Source organism: Primulina tabacum, chromosome 16 (genome assembly GCF_025594145.1).
Source record: "Primulina tabacum isolate GXHZ01 chromosome 16, ASM2559414v2, whole genome shotgun sequence".
Classification (NCBI taxonomy): Eukaryota; Viridiplantae; Streptophyta; class Magnoliopsida; order Lamiales; family Gesneriaceae; genus Primulina; species Primulina tabacum.
In genome coordinates this window covers 5,656,600-5,670,161 of record NC_134565.1, presented here as the reverse complement: position 1 = coordinate 5,670,161, position 13,562 = coordinate 5,656,600, and positions in this window count along the sequence as shown.

Below are 13,562 nucleotides of genomic sequence, written 5' to 3'. Positions count from 1 at the left end.
GAAAATTTAAGTAATAATCTCAAGATTTGTGTAACACCAATGCAGAGACTTGAGGGTGTTATTTATAGGCCAAAATCTGACTGTTAGACTCCCTATTAATGGCCATAATCTGCATTTAACAGCCTTTATTCCATTTTAAATGCTTCAGTTACAAGTCATGAGTTGAATTAGTAACTGTCTGCTGGAATCTCGTTCTTCTGCTGCTGGATTCTATCTGCTGGAAAATATCAACTTCTGATATATTAGTTGATGCTGGAATTTTCCTTTGCTACTGAATATTGCTAGCTGCTGGAAATATTAACTTCTGCTGGAGTTTTGCATTGCTGCTGAAATGCTGAAAATTCGGGTTCTCACAACTTGTATTTTAAAAACATGGGACCCACCGTGATCTTTCTTTAAAAAGTCCAGACAACCAATAATTTTCGTGCAAAGTGTATTTGTCGACCATTGTAACGAAGGACTGAACAAATTTCTCAGGATTTAATGATTCATATATAGAATTGTGAATGTCCTTAAAAATACAATCTTTTTCTTTGTGATACCCAAACTTTTCAGATAACTTTCTAAGTATATGCCATAAACACCATCTATGTCTTATGTTAGGGAATATAATCTCTATAGAATTTTGCATGCCATGTCCTGATCTATATAATAACTTTGGGAGATGATTCTCCATGAATTAAAGCCATGTCTTAAATAACTATACAAAAGTTTCAGTATCCTCACCCGCAATCAAACCACATCCAAGAAGAGTCGATTGTCCACGATGATTAACACCGACAAAAGAGAAAATGGCATATCGTACTTGTTTGTCAAGTAAGTTGTATCGAATGTGACAACATCACCGAATTCCTTGTACGCTAGTCTACATCTATTATCAGCCCAATACACATTTTTTAGGTGAGCATCCTCGTCATAATCAATAGAGAAGTAGAAACCAAGACTCTGATTAGTTTTTTTTTTTTTTTTGCAAAGTATGCATGAATAGCAGTTGCATCTCCTTTACCCAACCTTAGTCTCCTAACCTTATCGATGAAGTTCCGACAATCTTTTTCAATGAAAGTCATTTTTTCATATCCCCCAGCTTTCACTACAAGAAAATATCCATTCAACAACACTCAAAAGACAACTGTTTTTTTAAAAAACCGTTGTCTTTTACTTTTAACAACGATTTTAGTAAAAACCGTTGTTAAAAAATATTTTTTTAAGAAAAGACAATGGTTTTTAGAAAACCGTTGTCTTTTAGCGTGTTTTTTTGGACAAACGACAACAGTTTTAGAAAATCGTTGTTTTTTATCTCAGAAAAACGCTAAAAGACAACGGTTTTGGTAAAACTATTGCTATATTTACCGTCGTAAATTTTAAAATAGCGTACGGTTTGAACATTAGCGACGGTTTATGAAAATCATAGCAATATTTTAATAGCGACGGTTTAAAATTAACCGTCTCTTATAGCGACAGTTTTATAAACAACCGTCGCTAACATCGACAGTTTAATAAAAACTGTCGCAATATTTTCAATAGCGACGGTTTATAAAAAAATCGTCGCTAATAGCGACGATTTAGTACAACTGTCGCTAATAGCGACGGTTCAATAAACAACCGTCGCATAAAAAACCGTCGCAAACTGTCTATAAATATCTGTATTTTCAGTCCATTTTCCTCCACAACACTTCACATCTACTATAAATGTTTCTCTCTTAATCAATAGTTTCGATTTAGGGTTAATTTTTTGGTCAATTCTTAGTAAATTTTTAAGTGTTAGTTAAAATCATGAATAATATTAGCTTAGTCAGATTGTAAGTTTTTAGGGTAGATTTATAAAATTATAAAAGTAAATTTTTTTATTTTAACTTAAAAATTAGCGACATATTATTTCTACACTGTCGCTAATTAACGATGGTGTTTCTCTATGATAGCTATAAACCGTTGTCGTTGAACATACTTTCAACAACACCATCAATTACAACAGTTTTTAACCACCCTACGACAACAAATATTATCCTTTGTCGTTTTGCGTTTCTTTTATTGTTCAACAACAACTGAATTGTAACTTTTATGGAGTGGAATTCCAGCAATATCATTAAGCTCTAGCTTCTTTTAACATTTTCAGTTAATTGTCGATTGCATCGATACATCCTAGACTTTGAGGGGCTTATTTCATGATTATGTTTTAGCTCTACGATTGTTAGTCTCCAAACACCAAAAGCATCTATAATTGCATTCAACCTAGCTTTGCATCATGTTTGACTCGTGGCACTAGGCTTTAGAGAAGTAATTGCACCTCTTGATCGGTTTCCTTTTCGGCCACAAGTGAATGTCACATTTCGGATAACCCCATTTTTTTCCTTTTCTAGAAGTCCTCTTTCTGATTGGAAAACCCACACGATATGCATACTTTTTGTATATTTCATATATTTCATCAACACTTTTAAATTTCGTCACAACCTCAGGAACAAATTCGTTATCTTCTTCGAACACCCCATCATTCACAGTGGCACAATCCTTAATCCCCATTTCATTTTCAATAGTATGTTCATATTCACCAACTACACTATTTGAATTTGACTTTTCAATATTGCAGTCTTGACTGCGGCTTTCTGGGACAAAAAAAAAAAAAATTCAAACATATACGAAATCCTAGTCGACGTCCACAAAGAAGAGAATAACATGAATTTGTACAAAATTTCAAAATACTATTACCCATTGCTGAAAATTAACATTTCTAGTGTTCCTATGAGGTTTCATCAATTACCCATAGCAAATTCTATGGAAAATTCTCTACAAACAATAAGTTTCATTATAGAGAATGCATCGTCTCAAAGCAGGAATTAATTTTACAAATAAAAATCATTCAAATATGATAAAATCATACCTAGGTTAATCATTTTTGGGAGAACTTTTAAAGTGAAAATGGGCAACCAACTAGTCGTCGCCGGAATATTGCGTTGTCGCTAGAGTCGCGCGATGTCACCGGAGTGGTGGTAAGAATTGTGAAGATGATGGGTTGAAGAAGGTTATGGTCTCCAAGAAGAAAAATGTCCCGTCTGGTGAAAAAAAAAATGAATTCTTTTGGTTAAAATATCTAAGTGAATACCAATATCATGATATATTGGGTGTACATCTCGAAGTAAGATAAATTGGGTGTACCTGTAGCAACACTCATATAATTAACATACGGAAAAACAATTTAAAATAGAAATCGTGCAGTAGAAAATTTCAGCATGATCTACACGTAAATATATCAGAAAACCCAGACATCGGTTTATATAAAAATAACTTAACTAGGCCCTCAACAAATTCACATGCACGCAAACAAATTAGTGACGACCAGATACAAACCAAAATAAAATAATCAATCAAATACTAGATTGACAAGGCTCGATAGCAAAATAATAAAGTCCAGATAACGACATAAAATCCCAAATAATAATACAAATATGTGGGACATCTTTCCGGTAAATATATATTTAAGATTGACATAATAATCTGGGAGACTGCAGATACGATCCAACCTCAACCACAATCTCCCCTAGCAGACTCTCCTCCTGGTGCTATGAAACTGCTTGGATGACCTACCATGATCCCAAAAAAAGCAGTCACAATAGCCTCCCAGAAATAACAAAATTTAAGATTCTGGTATGAAATAGTTAAATAACAACGATAAATAAACATAAATAATGTACAATCATATTCTTTAAATACAATATGCAATGTATGTAACCAGGCTTAGAGGTGGTCAGTATGGTATACCATACCGAAATTTCAGATATCGTATATTGTACCAAAAATACCGGTATGAGAAAAATGATACTATTACCATACCGACTTTTCGATATAATACAGTACCCTATACCGAAAATTTGGTACGATATCGGTAAAATAACATCATACCGAAAGTATATATAAAAAAATTCATTCTCTTGTAATCCCAGGGCCAGTGATTATCAATACTAAACAAATCCATCAAGACAGTCTGTTGAGGTAAGTGTCATCCAAAAGAAAGGTCTCGGTCTCAAGCAAGAACTTGGAGGGTAATTATTGTAAAAGTTCGTGACAATTACAACAACTCAACTAACTAAAGAGTGATCATCCGGAAAGGAAGCTGGCAGTTGAGTCATCAGTTATATGATGATGGTTATCACAGAAGCGAGACATAGGAAGAACTATTGTCAAGATAAGAGAGAAGGATCTGATTGTAAACACACGAGAGAATAGGAACTTGGAGAGGAAAAGAGAGTTTCTATGAGTGTTGTGTGATCCTTCTTCTTTGTAATTTCCAGATTGTAATTCAACCTTTGGTGATCAATAAAAGAGATTGGGCTGTTCTCCCGTGGATATAAGCTGCAAAGCTGAACCACATAATCCCCTGTGTACGGTGAATTCTATGTTCTGATGCATGTGTTCTTGTTACTGAAATACATTTCTTGTATTGCCTTGAGTCTCATAACTAATAGCCAACGTGATCGGAAATGAAGCCATCTAGAGTAAGTTGCTTTATCAGTCGCAAAACATAACAATTGACGCCGTCCGTGGAAGTGAATCCACGACCCGATTCATCTAACACTCAAGAAGATGTGTTCTTTGAAATTCGACATTGAAAAGTTCAATGGGAAGAACGATTTTGGCCTGTGGAGAATCAAAATGCGAGCATCCCTTATACAACAAGGTCTAGAGGAAGCATTGAAAGGAGAAGAAGCCATGATTGTTGATGAAACGTTTCCTTAAGGTTTTCTTAAAACGTTCTAATTTTTTTTTTCAAACCTCACATAGCATCTGGCAGAACCATAAAATATTTTTGACATCATTTTAAAATAAAACACCCAACTAACATTTGAAAATCCAAAGGAAAATATTTTAAAGCATAAAATCGTCAAACATTTACCAACCTAAAAACATTATTTGAAAAGTATAGCTCATACTATAACCTCTTAAAAACCAGTCATAAATCAATTGTCGTAAAAATATCTTTAACATCACTAAAAATCATGAATCATAAACTAGTGCGGAAAACTATCGTCGGTCCTCGGGTTATGTGCACCTTCAGTCCAGCAAAGTCAACCATCAAGACCTCCATTAACATTATTATCATAATCACCTACATCAATCACATCTAGTGTGTCTAAAGACTCAACACATCATATTCTTGATAACAAGTACTACATATACAGATCACATATGACAGTGAAAAATACTTGTACTTAAAATATCAGTTTTCATGAAGATGCATAAACTTAAAACATAAGATTTTCGTAAACATTTTCATGATGCATAAAACTTTAAATAAAAACATTTTCATAATCTTATGCATAAACATTTTCATATAAACTTAAACATATTCATATTCGTATCCATATTCATATCAATATATCCATGTCATCATATTCATATTCATATTAACATATCCATATTCATATCAACATATCCATATTCGTATCAACATATTCATAGTCGTGTCAACATATTCATATTCATGTTCGTGTTTTGTTGAATTCAGATCGTGATTGTGACTCGTATTCTTAAACGTATTGGGCGATTGATCCATCTAGAGAAAACCACAGTACTGAGCGGCGGGGGACACCAGCGACACTCTCACCAGTCAACTGGGCCCTGGCCAACGTATTAACATATTCGTATTCATATTCGTATTCGTATCCAAGGAAACACGATCGTCGGGCTCCCACTGGGACCATAACCCTCACGATATTTCCAACACATTTAGTCACAATCCTTTCACGTTCTTCAACATTTCGTATTTCCATCACTTAATAAAAACATGCATATAATATCGTTTTTCTTTTAAACCAAGCATGCAACATATCTTTTAAATGTCAATGTTAAATCATAAAAATTCATAAACATTTAAAAATCATAATTTAACATATTAAAATCATAAACATCCATAAACATTTTACAATAAACATTTTAACAAATTAAAATCCGTAACCATTTAAAATAAACGTTTTAACATATTAAATCATAACCTTTTAAAATAATATTTTGACATAATAAATCATGAACATTTAAAATCAATGTCATAAAAATTCATAAACATTTGAAATAATCATATTAGCATGTAAAACAACATTCAGGACACTGCCATGATGTTTACTAATTTTTCGGTGTAAAAAGATTGTTTTACTCCTAGACGTAAAATTTAACGTTTTTGACTTTTTCTTAATTCCATCGACTCTAACATGTCCCAAATAATTATTTAAACTTACATGAATTTTCTCATATTTTTATTTAGCCTAAATCGAGGACTTTTAAATTAATATTTAAATGTGACATATTAATGCGTTTTAATCTCGAATTAAACCAAACCTTAATATAAAATTCCTAAATTAAAAACTTAGTCTTTTAATAATTATTTAAGCTGAAATATAATTTTCCAAAATTTTATTCCGCTTCAAAATAGGATTTTCAATTAATTCGTTAATTAGCGTTTCGTGCGGCGATAAAATCTCAGATAAATCTAAAACTCATTATTTTGAACCCATATTTTAAACATAACATTTTTATTATTTATTCTACCCTTCCAAGTCATAAGACACACCCGTGGACCCATGGATTCATTTTTAGCCTTTAATTTTCGAAATAGACACCTTATCGAACACACCGAGCCATCTCATAACTTACTCGAGCCACGCCCGAGCCACGTCAAGCCAAAACCTAGCCAACCTATCTAGGGACCCTACTGACCAAGCCCAGCCCGAAACACCAGCCCTGGCCGGCTCAAAAACTTCCTGGAAGTCGACCTAAAATTCTGCACGTGTGTGTGTTTGTAGTGTCCTTGTTGCATTGAGACTCCTAGCCGCCTAGGACACTACCAGCCCTTAACCACCAACCACCCATGACCCTAACCTTCCCAGGACCACGCCTAGACCATACCCAGACCAACCCAAGCCCCTGGACGTGAGCAGCAAACCACTGAACCAGTGGCAGCATCCTCGCGCGTACATGTTTATCCATGCTTCATAATGTTCCTACTCGACCAGCATCCAACCAGGCCACACCAGCCCCTGCCCAGACCCTTTTGCACTCACCTAGAACAATAAGGACGCACCCTAGCCCAGCCCTTGACCCCCAGGCCGAGCCCCCAACTCCCGAGCCCCCAACTCCTGCACCAGCGCTGAAGCTGCGCCCTTCCTTAGCAGCTCTCGGGTAGGAGTCCTTGTTGGCATAGACTCCTCCCAAGCCCCTTAGCTCGAGTCCTAGCATGACTAGGACTCTTTCCTTGACTCCCCCATGACCTTGGCTAGCCACTGGAACCAGCCAACGCCCAGCCGAGCCATCATGGACCAAGACCGAACCCCTTTTTTCCCATGACAGCAACATGCTTCTCCAGATTTTTGTTTCGTGATTTCCAGAATGTGTAGTGTTTTTGGTTGAGTTTTATGACCCTAAAACTTGAGTAAATTCATGCTTGATCAAGTCTAATCATGAAAGCCCTTTTTCAACACATAAAACATGATTTTTGGAATAAAAAACACAAGTTTAGAAAACATAGGCATGTAGTTACGAAAATTTCAACTTGTGTGCTATGTTTTTCCTTAAAAATTATGCATTAACAATTACTATGGTGTGATGATAAGTAAAAAGAGAATATTGCGTGTCTTTGCGTTTTAAACGCATGATTATTCGTTGACGATTGGCGAAGAACGGAGCAAGACCTTGGCTTTGAACTTTCCTTTGAGCTTCGAAATTTCTTCTACCAAATTGTGATGAGTGTGTGCCGTGAATAAGGTGGAGAGAATTGTGAAAGTGGCGTGGGAAATTTTGTATAGGGTTTGGGTGATTTAACATATATTATATACTAATTAAACCACTAAATAAGGCTTAGGCCTAATAAGCTAACAATTTAGGCCCATTAGTCTCAATTAAGATTTAATTAAAATATTAAAATGGTTTTGGTAAAAATAATTTTGTGAATTTATTAGCCGGGTTGTCAAAATGTTCGTATTTTTGTTGAAAAACTCAACACCGATAAAATTTACGTCCCGGCGTATAAAATCACCTCAAAAACTCCTTATTTTCAAAAATAAGAAAAAGCATCACCCCTACTTTAAATAATTAAAAACAATTATTTAATAAAAATATTTTACGTTTTTCAGCCCTCGGTCTCCGTTCTTCGATCGTAACTCGAATAACCTTTTAAAAATACATTTTAATGTAACCATGTAGAAAAATGAATTTTAAACATGTCAAAATGCACAACATAATTAATTAATGCAATTAAAACAATTACTTAAAATACAAGAGAATTTAGTAATTGCATGCATGTGGTTTACGTGGACCTTTAAATTTTCGGGACATTACAGTTGATCTGAAAGAAAAGATCCAAAATCTTGCAAAGGCACAAAGCGCAATTATTCTGTGTCTTGGAGACAAACCACTACGTGAGGTCTCCAGAGAAGTATCAGCAGCTGCTATGTGGACTAAACTCGAATCACTCTACATGACAAAATCACTTGCCAATCGTTTGTATATGAAACAAAAGTTATATTCGTTCAAGATCAGTGACGAGAGAAGAATCTCTGAACAAATTGATGAATTCATCAAGATTCTGGATGATTTGGAAAATATTGAAGTTAAATTGGAAGGAGAGGACAAAGCTTTAATCCTGTTAAACTCTTTCCCAACGTCATATGAAAACTTCAAAGATGCACTCCTCTACGGTAGGGAGCAATCAATCTCACTAGAGGAAGTACAATCTGCAGTAAGGGCCAAAGAACTACAGAAGGGAATGAACCCTCCCGGCCAAGCACCAAGAGAAAGCCTCAACCCAAGAGGAAGATCTACTCGAAGACAACAAAGAAGGATACCCTTTCGATCAAGATCTAAGACTCAAATCAAATACAGGTATTTTTTATGCCACAAGGAGGGTCACTTCAAAAGAAACTGCCCAGAAAGAAGGAGAAATCATCAAGATAGAACCACGGAAGATGGTCAAGCCTCTGTGGCGTCTGATGGATATGACACAGCAGAGGCATTGGCCGTATAAGACCAAGGGATAACAACTGAATGATTCTTGACTCTGGATGTACATTCCATATGTGTCCTACAACGTCATGGTTCGAAACTTTGCATGAAACAGACTTGGGAGTTGTCATCCTAGGTAATGATAGATCATGCAGAGTAAGAGGTATAGGCCCCATTAGACTTGGAATGGATGATGGCTCCTACAAAATCTTACAGCAAGTTAGATATGTACCAGATCTCAAAATGAATTTGATCTCACTAGGCACACTAGAATCAAATGGATGATCCTTCAAGTCAGTGAATGGAAAATTAAAGGTACTTAAGGGATCATTGGTAATCATGAAAGCTGAAAGAAAGAACTCCTTGTACATCTTGCTGGGAAATACAGTGCTGGGAAGATCGGCTGTAGCAGAGAACAAAACTGATAAATCATGGCTTTGGCATTTAAGACTTGGCCACGTAAGTGAAAAGGGGTTAATGGAATTATCTAAACAGAAACTCCTTTGTGGGGACAACATTCAAGGAATGGACACTTGTGAATTCTGTATATTAGGAAAAGCAAAGAGAGTAAAGTTTGAGCCTGGTAAACACACCACCTCTGGGCCATTCGAGTATATTCACTCGGACATATGGGGTCCCTCAAGGACAACTACACATGCTGGTGGGAGGTATTTCTTGTCAATAATAGATGATTACTCTAGAAGACTTTGGGTCTATGTACTTAAAACAAAGGATGAAGCATTTGCGAAGTTCAAGGAGTGGCTGGTTTTGTGTGAAAACCAAATGGCCATGAAACTCAAGCACCTTTGAACTGATAACGGATTGGAGTATTGCTCGGACAAGTTTAACCAACTATGTGCAAAGAAGGGCATCTTGAGGCACAAGACAGTTGCTGGAACACCCCAACAAAATGAGATAGCAGAGCGTATGAATCAAACTCTATTGGAAAGAACAAGATCCATGTTGTTAAATGCTGGGCTACCAAAAAGGTTTTTGGGGGGAAGCGGTGACTACAGCCTGCTATTTGATCAACAGGTGCCCTTCAAGTGCCATAAACCTCAATACCCCAATGGAGATGTGGAAAGGAGCTCCAACAGATTACTCAAATCTCAGAGTGTTTGGTTGCCTAGCCATATGCTCACATGAAAATAGACAAGCTTGAGCCTCGAGCAGTAAAATGCTTTTTCATTGGATATCAAAATGGAGTGAAAGGATATAAGGTGTGGAATCTAGAAGATAAAGGGCCCATGTGCTTCATCTCGAGGGATATAATATTTGATAAAGACAAAATGTGATACATCAAATATAAAGGCACATCAAATTCATCAAGTGAACTTCCCATGGAAACACAGATTGAGGTGGAGAATTCTGAGAATACAAATGATGTCCCTCAAGAGCCTACCGATACTGGTCATGGCATAGAGCCAAAAGAGAATGAATCAATCACTATGAAAGACAAAGGCTCCTATATGCTGCCAAGGGACATGAATAAAAGAGAAATAAAACCACCCCGACATTTTGGACAAGCCGATATGGTTTCATTTGCTCTAAATATAGCAGAGCATATAGAATTCTCAGAGCCAACCTCCTATAGAGAAGCCATGACATGCCAACAGAAGAACAAATGGCTTGAAGCTATGAACGAAGAACTAAACTCATTAAGTAAGAACAAAACATGGGAGCTGGTAACTAGACCAAAGGGGCAAAGAGTGGTGGGATGCAGGTGGATATTCAAGCTCAAAGAATCTGGAGCAATAAAGGGTGAAGTTCAATACAAAGCCAGGTTAGTGGCAAAAGGATACACACATGTGGAAGGAATTGACTACAACGAAATTTATTCCCCTCTCGTCAAACATACATCCATCAGAATTCTATTGGCGTTAGTCACTCAGCTTGATCTGGAACTAGAGCAACTTGATGTTAAAACAACATTTCTGCATGGAAACTTGGAAGAAACCATATTCATGGAACAACCGGAGGGCTTTAGAACCTCTGGAAATAAAGAAAAGTTGTGCCTATTAAAGAAGCCGTTATATGGCCTAAAGCAAAGTCCCAGAAAATGGTACAAATGATTTTATGAGTTCATGACACAAATTAACTTTGTGAAAAGTAACTTTGACAGCTGTGTATATCTAAGAGATACTGGAAAACGACCCAAGATCTTCATGCTCCTCTATGTGGATGACATGCTTGTTGCAAGTAAAAGCAGAACTGACCTGCAAGCTCTCAAAAGGAAATTAAGTTCTGAATTTGAAATGAAGGAATTAGGAGAGGCGAGAAGAATACTTGGGATGGACATCTATAGGGACAGGGGGAAGGGGACCTTGTTTCTAAGCCAAGACCTATATATAAAGAAAGTGCTACAAAGAGCAAGGATGTTTGAATCAAACCAGTATGTACACCAATCGGCCAACACTTCAAACTATCAACATATCACTCTCCAAACAGTGAAGCTGAAGAGAAATCATGAAGAACAAACATGCAAATAGTGTTGGAAGCATTATGTATAGCATGGTATGCAGTAGACCAGACTTGCATATGCTATGAGTGTGGAATCAAGATTTATGGCCAACCCAGGAAAATTACATTGGGAGGCATTAAAGTGGACCATGAGATATTTGAAAGGAGCCTCAAACTTGGGACTGATGTTCAGACAACAGGCAAATGAGAAACAATCACTGGTTGGATTCGTGAAATCAGATTATGCAGGAAATGTGGATACCAAAAAATCACTTACTGGATTCATCTTCACTCTCTATGGAATTGCTATCAGCTGGAAAGCGTCTCTACAACCAGTAGTCGCCTTGTTCACTACCGAAGCAGAATATGTATCTCTCACCGAGGGAATAAAAGAGGCACTATGGCTCAAAGGCATACTAGAAGAACTTGGCTTGACACAACAGTGTGTAGCTGTTCACTGTGATAATCAAGGAGCAATACATCTTACAAAACACCAAGTCTTTCATGAAAGATGCAAACACATCGATATCAAACTACATTTTGTAAGAGATATCACGACAAAAGGGCCAAGTCAAGGTAGAGAAAATATCAACACAGGAAAATCCTACTGATATGATGACAAAGGCTCTACCACAAGCTAAGTTTAGGCACTGCTTGAACTTGGTCAATGTGGTGGAATCAAAATAGCTCAAATAGGTACTGGAGGATAGCCTGTCTTTGGAAGTCAAGGTGGAGATTGTTGAGGTAAGTGTCTTCCAAAAGAAAGGTCTCAGTCTCAAGCAAGCATTTGGAGGGTAATTATTGGAAAAGTTAGTGACAGTTACAACAACTCAACTAACCAAAGGGTGATCATCCGGAAAAATAGTTGTCGGTTGAGTCATCAGATATATGATGATGGTTATCACAGAAGCGATACATAGGAAGAACTACTGTCAAGAGAAGAGAGAAGGATCTAATTGTAAACACATGAGAGAATAGGAACTTGGAGAGGAAAAGAGAGTTTCTATGAGTGTTGTATGATTCTTCTTCTTTGTAATTTCCAGATTTTAATTCAACCTTTGGTGATCAATAAAAGAGATTGGGTTGTTCTCCCGTGGATGTAAGCTGCAAAGCTGAACCAAGTAATCCACTGTGTACGGTGAATTCTATGTTCTGATGCATGTGTTCTTGTTACTGAAATACATTTCTTGTATTGTCTTGAGTCTCATAACTAACAGCCAACGTGATCGGAAACGAAGCCATCTAGAGTAAGTTGCTTTATCATCACAAAACTTAACACAATCAAAGAGGGCAGGAAAGATATATACATGACAAATCCATCAAGACAATAAACATCAACCGCAACATGTGTCTTGAAATCCAAGACATCAATGAACACCGATAAACTTCAACTGCAACATGTGCGACTTCTTCATCTGCTATCTTTGCAACAATGTCTGAGGTCCTGTGATTTTTGAAGCCTCTCAGATTTTCAACAAGTCGAAGCTCAGCATCCAGTCCTCTAGCTAGCTGCAAGGTTAGGCTACAGATATAAGATTTCTCACCAGTTTAAATTCTCAACTATGAGTCTAGTTGCTTCACTGAACTTTGATTTGGATCATTCCAACATTATGAGTCCAAACAGAAGTTAAATTCTTTATTTTTGTACGGTATCGATATATATCGTTTTATACCAAAAAAATACCTTATATTTTTTAAATTTTAATTTTATTATTGAAAATATTATATATTTTTTAATTTATATATATTGTTTCGGTATTTCGATGTATACCGAAAATTTCAAATTCCATACCGTTACCATATCGTACCGAAAATTTCGATAAATTCGGTATTTTTCGGTACGATAACCTCGGTATACCGAAAATGTAGAACCCGTAAATCAGTCTACGTATAAGCCATGCATAATTCTAGATTTTTAAATTTAATTGACTTCATTGCATGATTATTTAAATGCATTTATTTGAAGTTAATTATTCATTATTTCAGTTCAGTAGTTTGATTTTTAGCATTTCAGATATTTCAGTGAGGCCGGACTGGAGTTGGAGTTTTGAGATAGAATTTAAGATCCAGAAAATATTTCCAGAAGTTAATTTAGCTAGCAAGTAAGTTCATTTAAATTA